We start from the raw sequence: 11908 nt of genomic DNA, 5'->3' as shown, positions 1-11908 counted from the left end.
TGTGATTCAGCTGTCCATGTGGTTAAGAAATCTAGGTTTACATAAGTGATGCTATTGAGTTAAATCCTGGGGCCAAAGCCAAGTATGTCTATGAGTCTTGCCCTTTAAGTTCTTTTAAGTTGTGTGTCTGCACATGCCTGGTATCATGAAGTTTTAAAAGTTTTGTGTGTAATTTGCCTCCTTTCTTCTTTTTGGAAAGATTCTTAAAGTCAACCTACTCAGTGGAGATATTCCAATATTTCAAGGATATCTTGCTTTATTGATATAGGTATTCCCTCTACTAACAGAGATCACCAACCCTTAGCAGGTGACCTGCATTATTAGGCTGATTTGCCTTCCCCTCCTCCTAATTAATTTCTTGTGTAGTCTATCTTTTTGTAATGAGCTTTTTAGAACTTAACAGAACTTGGCAAGACCAATTCTAGGACAATTTACTAGAACACAGTCTGCTGTTGAACCCATATTCAAAGCCTGTTGTCTTCATCTTGGAGCCCAAGGTCCCAAAGCCCAGCTCACAAAATGGAACTCCACTCAATGTGGATACAAAAGAAGCAAAAAAGAGAATATTTGTAAAGGAAATGTCCACAACACCTTGAGTGAAGATTTGCATCTGTAGGTTAGGGCTTGGCAAATTCTTTAACAATGAGAGCTATTAGTGGGGTCAATCTATGTTTTCATGTATATTAATGAGTGCACCCATCAATCATAATCAGAGGCAAACAGAACACCTGTGAGAAAAAGGGAAATAGGCTGGGGAAAGTAGAGAAAGGAAGGGGGAAAGCGAAGAAGGAAGGTGTTGCCAAAATGAAAGTAAGGACACCTGTACTTTGTCAGATTTCTCTGTTTCAGAATGAGGAATAATAGTGTGGATGGTAGAGAGGAAGCACTTAGCTTTATGCATATAGAACAACTTCCTGAGGATTAGACCTTTACTCAGTCATAAGAAGTCTGGAAAAAGAGGTTGGAGGATCATTTCTGGAAGTGCGGTAGGATGATTCCTGTTTCACTGGCTGGACTAGATGACGTCTGTGGTCCCCTCCAGATCAGGTTCTACGGTGATGCAAACAAAGGCTTTGCATGAGGCCCATGCTTTTCTCTTCTTTTTGCATAGGTAGAATTGCTCTGTCCATATGGTCCATTTATATGTTCCTGTAGTCAATGTATCCACTATGAAGATTATGGTTTGGTAGTATGAAGGATTTTTCCTTCCTCCTCCCTCCCTCCCTCCCTCTCTTTTTTCCTTCCTTCCTTCCTTCCTTCCTTCCTTCCTTCCTTCCTTCCTTCCTTCCTTCCTTCCTTCCTTCCTTCCTTCCTTCCTTCCTTCCTTCCTTCCTTCCTTCCTTCCTTCCTTCCTTCCTTCCTTCCTTCCTTCCTTCCTTCCTTCCTTCCTTTTTCTTTCTTTTCTCTTTCCCTTCCTTCCTTCCTTCCTTCCTCCCTTTTCTTCCTTCCTTCCTTCCTTCCTTCCTTCCTTCCTTCCTTCCTTCCTTCCTTCCTTCCTTCCTTCCTTCCTTCCTTCCTTCCTTCCTTCCTTCCTTCTTCCTTCCTTCCTTTCTTCCTTCCTTCCTTCCTTCCTTCTTCCTTCCTTCCTTCCTTCCTTCCTTCCTTCCTTCCTTCCTTCCTTCCTTCCTTCCTTCCTTCCTTCCTTCCTTCCTTCCTTCCTTCCTTCCTTCCTTCCTTCCTTCCTTCCTTCCTTCCTTCTTTTCCACCTTGCTTTCCTGAATCATAGACTTTTAGAGTCTTTAGAAAGCATTTGGAGATCATCTAGTTCAATATTTTTATCTTAGGGTTGAAGGAGCTGAGATTCTGAGAAGTAAGGAAACTAGCCCAAGGTCACATCGAGAGTTTCTGGAAGATCTGGGACTAGAATCCAAGTCTCTTGAGTTCTAGCCCAGTGTTCTTTCACTGTACCATGTAGCTGACTTCTATTCAACAAGCATTTAGTCAGTGGCTCCTGTGTACATAGCTCAACCTTTCATTCATCTTACAAGATGACACTGGATTCATCTTGAGGCATGAAACACACTGGAACACTTCCTGGACAGTTCTCCAGTTACAGTTTTCATTTCTATGCTCTGAAAACCAGACTTAGAGGACTGTTTTTTTTTCTTCTTTATTGTGAGTGGCCATTTTTCTTTGAAATTTCAAGCTTAAATTTGGATGGATGACAGTGGAATGACTTTAGCTTGTCCTATTTGGCAGGACCTAATACTGACACTTTCCCTCACTTTGAGAGGAAAATCTGACTATATCCTTGGACAGACTACTTCAAATAACATCTTATTACTTAATGGACCTCTTGTTTATATGGTGATTGATTCTTCCTCTTAACTAACCAGAGACATGTGGAGAAAGGGGGTGGAAGATCTTTCTCAGGCTAGACCAATCTTGGTTTTAACAATAGGACACTCAAGTTCTATCTAAAAGTTAAAAAAAAAAAAGATTTACTTCACCAAAAAAGGGAAGGAAGTGCAGAGAAACGATATTCAGTGATTATGCAGGCTTGATTTAGCTCAGTTAGGCTGATATTAGCCATACTACTGATACAGGGTTAGAAGACTGAAAGAAGAGCAGGATCCTCTTGGATTCTAGTAGGAATTCTTTTTTTTGTGTGTGTGTGTCCAAGTAACTAGGAAGCTAAGTCAATGACCCAAGCTTTATTGATCAGAGGTGATTAAATTGGGAAGAGAATTTCTGTGCTTTTTAAAGAAAAAATAAAAACCCACCAGCCTAACCTGTATGGGGCAAGACCTTCAGATACTACTTTTACCACCTGAGGCTTCAATAAGTTATATAGCACATGAAAATTATAATGATTACTGATATTTTTAAGTAATCTAATTTTTTCAATGTCCTTTGAATATGCTATCTCATTAAAACTCAGTAGCCTTATGGGTTAGGTACTATAGGGGTTATTTTCCCCATTTTACAGATGAGGAAACAGGCTCAGAGGACCTAGGTGACTTGCTTATCATCATGCAATTACTGAGTGTTAAAGGTGAGTCTCTCTGACTCCAAATCCTGTAATCTATTCATTACAAAAAGTTGGGAGGGGAGTAGACTTCCATCTATGGTCCCTGTGCCTCAAAATGAGGACAATGCCTTTACACTCCCTTTATGGTTAAAGCCTTAAATTCAACCTAAAACTCTCTCTTCTAATTTTCTTCTTCCTTTTCTTCTAACCTTCATTAGGAGGAGGCGATTTTTTTCAATTTGTCCTCTTTCTTGTTGTTTGTCATTTAATCAGAAAGCAGTTTCAGGTCAGTAACTTAATGTGGCTTAATTTAAATCAACTTAAATAGCTTACGCGAGTCTTAATCATTTGATTGTTCTTTCCTGAATCTCCTAAAATTAATGTATATCCTTCTAATATTGATCTTCCCCAAACCACATTTAGTAGTTGCTTTGACTTTAAAGCCATGAATTTTGTTTTCTGAATTTGAAGTTATGGGATCATCAAATTTCATTTTTTATATTTCTAAAATGTGTTGCTTGAAAAAAAAACCTATGTATTTATTTTTAAAACAAATATGTTGGAGCTAGCAACTGAACTTGTTGCTTAGGGATTACTTTATCTTCTTAGTATTATCCTATTATCTTTTAAAAAGAAATACTATGCTCTAATTGTAATTACTTTTGATAATTTTTTACCCTAGGAGGTAAATTATTAATTAGGGTGTGCATTATAAATTATTTTTATATTAGGTGATTTTTGTCTGACAATAGTTTCAAGTTTTTAATTAAACTATTTCCCATGGATTTATTATTAATAGCTTTGGGCTCTATTAAATAGAAGGCTAATCAGATTTCCACCCTATGACTCTGCATGCAGCCGGAAAAATGATTCTGCCCAGCTGAGCCAGCTGGTAAATAGTGCGTGGCTGAACCCAGATGTGAGTGAGTCTTTGTCTAGTGCTTGGTCTTGATCACAAACTACAGAGAATAATGGTGGGAACACATCGACATTCTCTCCAGAAGAGCATTTCTTTGTAAAATCTTCATTTTCACATTTTTATCCCATGATATTTCACTATGGAATTCACTCTCACTTTACACAGTGGCATAAATTTGCAAGGAAACAGTAAACATAGGGCTTGAAAGAAATTAGCCTAGAATCTAGATGCTAAAAAAATCAGGCTGTAGGCAACTATGATTTTTAAAAAAAATTTGACTAGGATATAAAAAACAAAACAGGGAAGTGAATATATGTGTAATTTCTAGAGAGAATACATTGAAAAAAACTGCCATGCAAAAATTTTGATTTATCAAATTTTATTTATATTATTTTTAAAACAGTTTTGTTAGAAAGTAATTATTCATTTTGTATAAGAATTATTTGCTTTTACCTAGGACTTAACTCATCATTCCTTTTAATAGCAGGTAGGTCTTCCAGTTCATTTAATATTTGATTTTCAAAAACTTAATTTGCAAGCAACTTTTCAAGAGTATAATTAGAGGAATCTATAACTGCAAGTACATCTGCTGTCTAAATAAAGAGATTGTACCTGTACTAATAACTGCCCACAACATCAACAAAAACCTACTTATCTTAATTATATTAATATTATTTAATAAAATCATATCATATTACAAAATATGAGATATAACATTAATATTAACTCCATTCATAATGAGTTAATTAGTTGAACAAATAGGTATTCATTGTCTACCAAGTTTAACTCATTGTGAAAACTGCTTTGCAGGAGATTAAAAAATAAACATAAGTAAATAAAATGTAAGATTGAAAAAATAACTATAAGATATAAAGTAGGAAATAAAAAGTGGTCCCTGCTCAAGCTTACAGTCTAGTTGGAGTAATAAAACACAGAATCGAACAAAACAGAACACACTATCCAGATAGGGGATAGGTGACTCTTTGGATAGAGAGTCAGGCTTAGAGATGAGAGTTAGGTTAGAATTTGTCCCTCAGATACTTTCTAGCTGTATGATCCTAGGCAAGTCACTTAATTGCAATTACCTAGCTTTTACTGCTCTTCTGCCTTGAGACCAATACTAAGTATTGATTCTAAGAGAGAAGGTAAAAGTTAAAAAAAACAAATACCCCCCCAATATTCACACCAATACAATGATACCTATAAGACTGTGCCATCAAAATTTAAAAGAGCAAAGACTAGAGAAAGATTTAGAAAGAAGTAGGGTTGCATCTGAATCTTCAAGAGTGAGTAGGATTCCATTAGATAGAGGAAGGGAATTCTAAATGAGTAGAACAACTTGAGAAAATAGCTATGGGATTTTAAATTAGGAGATCATTAAGAAATCACTTAGTTGAGTAACAGTTGGAGAGTAAACCAGGTGAAAGAAGCAGAGATTAGGAGGGGAAATAAAAGAGAAGAGAATCATCCATTTGAAAAGAAGAAGAGAAATAGTCTTAGCTATAGAAGGCAGCAGGGTCAAATAAAGACCTTTTTCAAGACAAGAAACACATATGAAGAAAGTCTATGACCGCATTAATTCCATCGTCTTAGATATTCTCTAGGTCAGGATCATTTGCCATTCATTCAGTACAAACACAAGTCAATAGAACCAAATGCTGACTGGACTTTCAGAAAGAAGGTCTACAGGACCTGACTGGACAGTGGAACCAAGATTTTCTGATCTGTGTCTAGAAGGGAGACTAAAGGGAGAAGGGAACACACAGGAGCAAGTTTATAAGAGGAGAGAGTTTGCTAGAAGTTGAATGATGGGACCATGTATTTAGAGGTAGGAAGGACCTTAGAAGCACATCATGATTTTACAGTATAAGAGGCTACATGAGGAAGAAAGTGAATTTGAACATCGATCCCTTTCCAAATCCATGGCTCTTTCCACTGCATCATACATACTTGCATCAATATAGATCTGCGAATTAGTTAGTCATTCAGAGAGTCAACCAAGAAACATTATTAAGTGGCTACTGTGTGCCACATTTTGCTAAAGTGCTAGAGGACATAAAGACACAAATAGGAGAGAAGAACAGAGAAACTAGGCTTTCACAAATTGGCCTCCACACACCAAGGTTCAGCCAATCTGACATAGGATGCCCCCTTCTCTGGTCTCCTGGACAGTTGTCAACAATAGGTGAACCTATGCCTTACTTTGGGTCTAAAAAAATTCTATTTTGTATCTTTTATTTAAAATTAAATTTAGTTGTGAGTTTTAAAATATTTATTACCTTTTAATTTCTTTAATTTAATGAATAAAAACAATATCCTTACTTTATGATTGAGTAATCAATAAAGATTTCATTAAATTTTTTTCTTGATCTATACTCTAATAAAATGTACTCCATATGCTAATATTCGACATTGTTTGTACATATCCATACATGTATAGAGACATATCTACACACATACATACATACAAATATATAATCTCTCCTCACTAGAATGTAAAATATTTTAGGGCAGGAATAGTTTCATTTTTGACTTCCTATTTCCAATGTCTAGGACAGTGCCTAAAGGAGCTGCTTAATAAGTGTTGTTTGTTGATTGATTGGGAGAGTTTATCTGTGTGAGGGTTAGGATATGAGTAATTAAGATAATGCTCTCCTTATTAGGTAGTCAGGAAAAGGCTTGTTTTTGGAAAGGGAAGGAAGCTGATAGAAATGAGGAAGGAGGAGGGAAAATCAGGTTTGTCAGAGTTATGGAGGGGGAGAAAGCCTTACCCCAAGAAGGTATGAATTCATGACTTGACAGAGGTCTTAATTAATTAATGGCTTAATTAATTTCTTATGCCTCATGACAATCTATTTAAAGGCTGTACCTATTCCAAAGTATTTATTCTCCATACTTTATCTCTGATTGACTTTATTCATAGAGTTAGTAGCCTTGTGTAGGTGAAGCTACTGTCAACACAGAGGGTCTCTCACAGGACCTAGGCAGTACAGTGTTACATTCTCGTCAGTCCTGGGGCAATGACCTCTAGCTATACTCCCCCCTTCTTGCCTTCAGGCATTGGAAAGGCCAGTTTGGAGTGTTCATGCTCCACAAAGGAGAGGTTAAAGCCCTTAGTGCTTGTTTGAGCATTTCAAATATCATTGAATCATAGGAAATGAAGCCCAAGGTTCAAATGCTGAGAGCTTTCTACCTTCTTGGCTCCACTTTCAGCATTCCTTTTGGTCTCTCAGTTCCGTCACATAGGGAGCCATTATGCTGACCAAAAATTGAGGGTCTTTTGGGATATATGGGATATGATTTTTAGGGTCCATGAGGAGGAATCCCTCCCTCGATAAATCTGATGTCTGAAATTCTACTGAATTTCATTTAAAAAAAAACCTTAAATTTCATAAACATCAAATAAAATTAGAGTTTCCCCCTTTATATTATGGAACATAACTCAGAGTTATACATGAAAGTGTGACTCCTTTGAGTTTTATTTTACAGACTCTCAGAATTGAAAAGAACCTCAGAACTATACAAGGCAATCTACAACAGAGGTGCCAAACACACAGGCTGCAATTGGTTCACAACACTCCTAAATGCAGCCTGAATCACATTAAAATATAATTTTGAAACATTTAAGCAAAGGGGATAGTTAGGTGACTCAGTGGATAGAGAGTCAGGTCTGGAGATGAGAGGTCCTGACTTCAGACACTGGGGAAGCCACTTAACCCTCATTGCCTAGCCCTTACTGCTCTTCTGCCTTGGAACCAATCCACAGTGATTCTAAGATGGAAAGTAAGGTCTTAAAAAATAGAAATATTTAACAAAACAAATAGAAATACAACAAAACACAGACTATTAATATTAAAATGTAAAACTAAGTCAATATGCACTCATAGGGATCCTTAGATGTGGTTTAATTACCCCTATTTTTATTTGAGTTTGATAGCAGTACCATACTACCTACATCCTTGACGAGTCATCTTGCTTTTGGTTTAATGCATCTAAGGAGGGGTAACTACTACTTTCCAGAGCAGCCCCGTCCACTTTCAGGTAGCTTTAACTGTTAAGATCCTCTATTCCAGGAGACTATGCCATTTCCTCAATGAGAACATTCCATGTCATCGTTTTACTGCTGCATGAGAATCAAAGAACTCTAGGAATTCCCTAGCACCCTCATAATCAAATACAGAATCTATGATTTGCCATTCAAAGACCTTTACCTTATTTTCCTCCCTCTCCCCCATGGACTCTGCAATCCAGTGTCACTGGCTTCCCTTTCTCACAAGAGAGTCTCTCTCCTGACCCAGGAACTTTCCCCTGGTTGTCCTTCCTATCTGGAATTCTCTCCCTCATCTCCATCTCCTAGATTCCTTCAATTCTGTCCCACTTCTGTAAAAAGCATCTCTTCACCCTCCCATAATGCTATCTTATTCTATATTGATTAAATTAAATTTATCCTGCTTAGATCTTTGTAAAGAATTGCTTTCACATTCTTTCCCCCATTAGACCAAAGTAGGGACTGCTTTTTGCTTTTCATTGTATTTCCAGTGCTTAGCAAAATATCTGGAACATATAGCCGATGCTTAATAAATGTTCATTGTTTGACTGGATTTTTTTTCTTGTTCAGTCATGTCCTACTCTTGGGGTTTTCTTGGCAAAGATACTGGAGTGGTTTGCTATTTCCTTCTCCAGCTCAATTTGCAGATGAGGAAACTGAGTCAAACAGAGTTAAGTGAGTTGGGCAGGGTCTCACAGCTAGTAATTGTCTAAGGTCAGGTTTGAACTCAGGTCTTGACTCCCAGCATTCTATCTACTATGCCATCTAGTTGAATGGAAATCATGCCATTAATTCACTCCTTTCTCATCTCAGCCTCTTAAGTCACAAACTTCCTTTAGAATGTGGGCTCACATCCCATTTAAGACTTTTTCAAGGTTCCCTAAACACACTGCTGCTTGTTCCTTTCTTGCCACATTCTAATATTATTTTGCACTTCCTTAATATATACTTAGATGTCTATGTGCTAATTCTCTGAATAGAATGAAGGTCTTGGTCTGTGATGTCCATGATTTCCTATCATCTAGCACAATGCCTGCCTGCTGCATTGTGGCTCCTTTTTAAAGACTTGTTGATTGATCACCAGATTGATAGGCAATGTGGTCTAGTGGAATGGGCATGGGATTTGTAATGAGAGTATTTGGGTTCCAAAACCAGATCTGCCACCTTCTGTGTTTGTGACTTTAGTCAAATCACTTAATTTCCATAGGTTATGTAAACTGAGAGGGTCAGACTAAATAACCGGAGGTCCCTTTGAGTGCTAAATATAATAAACAAGGGATACCAAAGACATGTAAACTGCATAGGAGCCTCATGTGCATTCTTGGAGATTGTTGACTTTGAAGAGAGACTTGTGAGATACAGGACATGCCAAGTAATAAATATTATCCTCCCAAATAAATTTGATTATGTTTTAAAGAAAGAAAATGACCTGTCACCAATGTGAGAGTCGTTTCTAAATCTTCTGAATGGGTATTGTCCTACTACTACCTTCTGAAAGCATGAATCCAAATCAATACTAAATTAGAATGAAGAATTAAAGTGGGAAAACAAGTTGCTCAGCTGAGGAAAGTGTCATCTCTTCTATCTGCATGAATTGTATATGCTGAAAAAAGGGAAATGAATAAAAGAACAGATAGAAACACAGACTATTACAAATTTCCAAAACCAATTCATCAGCCAATCAATCTACAAATATTTATTAAACAGGTCCTATGTTCCAGGAACTGTGTTAGAAAATGGGGATAGAAGTACAAAGAATTAAATAATTTTAACTGATAGAAATTATTTATCATACAGAGAACCAAAAAGAGCATAGAAATCACCTCAGCTATGTGTTTTTGAGTTAGTGTCATGGAGCTGGCAGCCAATAGCAACACTGCTTTAGTATAGAAGCTCCTTTGTGAAATATTATGGAGGAGATTTTAAGATTATGAGCAGTGCTGTTTCATAGGTATTATAAGATGCAATGGAGAGAAAAATAAATTAAGATAAAGCTTGGCGTAAGACCCAATTATGACATTGGAAGGAAAATAACATATAAATATGGAGAAGATCTGTAAAAAATTTCTATACAAACTCCTTTTTCCATCAATTCCAATAGAATTACTACATCTAGATCCTAAGACCACAGACTCTATCTAATATGTGCTAAATGAAAAAGCAACTCTAATACTAAAGAAAACAAAGATGAGAAGAAAAGCTACATTAGACGAAATTATAAGATATCCATGTTGAAGGGGACACAATTTTGAGGATATTGAAAGTTTGATTCCCAAGGTATCTAAAAGAGTAAAGAATTTAAAATGTTTGGGAAAAGTCACAAATATCATAATTATATCAAAATGATATATGATTCTCTAAAATGTGTTTACCAGATATAACTTTGTTGAACCATCCAATTATTAATATTAACAAGACATAAAACAGGGAGAGATTCTTGCCAATGTTGTTTGCCAAAATCATGGAGGATGTAGAGAACAGAGATTTCGTGTAACTGGTGAGGTCCTCAAGCTGTTCTTGTTTACAGATGACATTAAGCCAACTCTGTCAAATCCCATAACACTGCAGATTCATAAATGGGAAGCATAATCAATCACAAAAATTTTGGCTTACCTATCTATCTACAAAGGAAATACCAAGTGGATGAAGACTGTTGTCTAGACTAGGATATACAGTTAGATAGACAATCCATATTGTTCATCCATCAGTATATATGTGTTGGAAAGATGGTGAGGATGGAAGTGAGCAGGCTGGATTACCTTTGGGAAATGATGTAGCACATTAAAAAAAATTCAAAATCCTCTTGAAATGCAGACTTATTTTTAAGTATTATTTATTCTATCAAGTCCAATATTCTAACTTGAGAGCTTTTTCTATCTAAATTCTGTTATCCAATATGTCAGTGGCCCTACCTATCTTTCTATCACAAGCAAATTTGATATAGTCTATGTCTTTTTCCAAGTCATTGATTCAAATATAAAACAACATAAAGTCAAACATAGATCCCTGGGACACTGTCTGCTGGAGACTTTTTTCCAAGTTGACATTGATTCATTTTTAACAGCTTTGATTCTGATTGCTCCACCAGGTCTGAATCTACCTAATTTTGATAATGATTAGCCCACATCTCTCCATTTTGTCCACAAGGGTGTCATGAGATATTATCAAATGCTTCATTGAAAGTATGGCTTTGATTCTTTTTAGAAAAATGCCCACGATCCTGCTTCCTCTTTCTTCTGCCTTCCTCCATCACTCTGCCTGCAAAAATAAATACTCCCAAAATAATTTTTTTTAAATGTTTCGAGTTTAGGTTATTTATTTTAAAGTCTTAGTTTTCTCACCTGTAAAATGGGGCAATAATAGCACCTAACTCACAGGGTTGTTGTGAGGATTAAAATGATTTAATTTTAGTAAAAAGCAGTTAGCCTAGTCCCATCTACTAAAGCAGTGACTTCCAACTTTTTCAAATCACATCAGTAAATTTTTTTCCTGATGGGGAGTGGTGATTTCCCCAATGACACTTCTGCAGTTGTTGAGGCTGGAGTTAGATTATAACTGCCCAGTTCAGAAGGTAGATGATTAGGAGCTTGTTCAGCAAGGGAAGGAGTGAAGTGAGGAATATTTTGGCTGTGATGTGTGAAGAGTAGCGTGTTTGTGATGGAAACAACTGTCCAATAATTGGTTACTGTGGTATGGGTGGAATGGGAGCAATTTCCCCATCTTCTGATTGGTTGATCACATACTTTGGAGATCACTTCACTAAGAGACAAAAGGATTATAATCTGTTTTGGTGTGTTCTATAATGATGAAATCATGAATTTTTGAAGCACTGAAGAATTTAGGATTATAAGGGTGCAATAAGAGATGTTAGTAATCCTTTAATCCAACTCTCTCATTTTATAGATGAGGAAAATAAGGTCTAAAGAGATGATGTGGCATGCTTAAGAATTATAAGGCTAGATAGTGGCAG

This window comes from Monodelphis domestica, chromosome 4, assembly GCF_027887165.1.
Source record: "Monodelphis domestica isolate mMonDom1 chromosome 4, mMonDom1.pri, whole genome shotgun sequence".
Lineage (NCBI taxonomy): Eukaryota > Metazoa > Chordata > Mammalia > Didelphimorphia > Didelphidae > Monodelphis > Monodelphis domestica.
Note: the sequence above shows the minus strand (reverse complement) of the source record.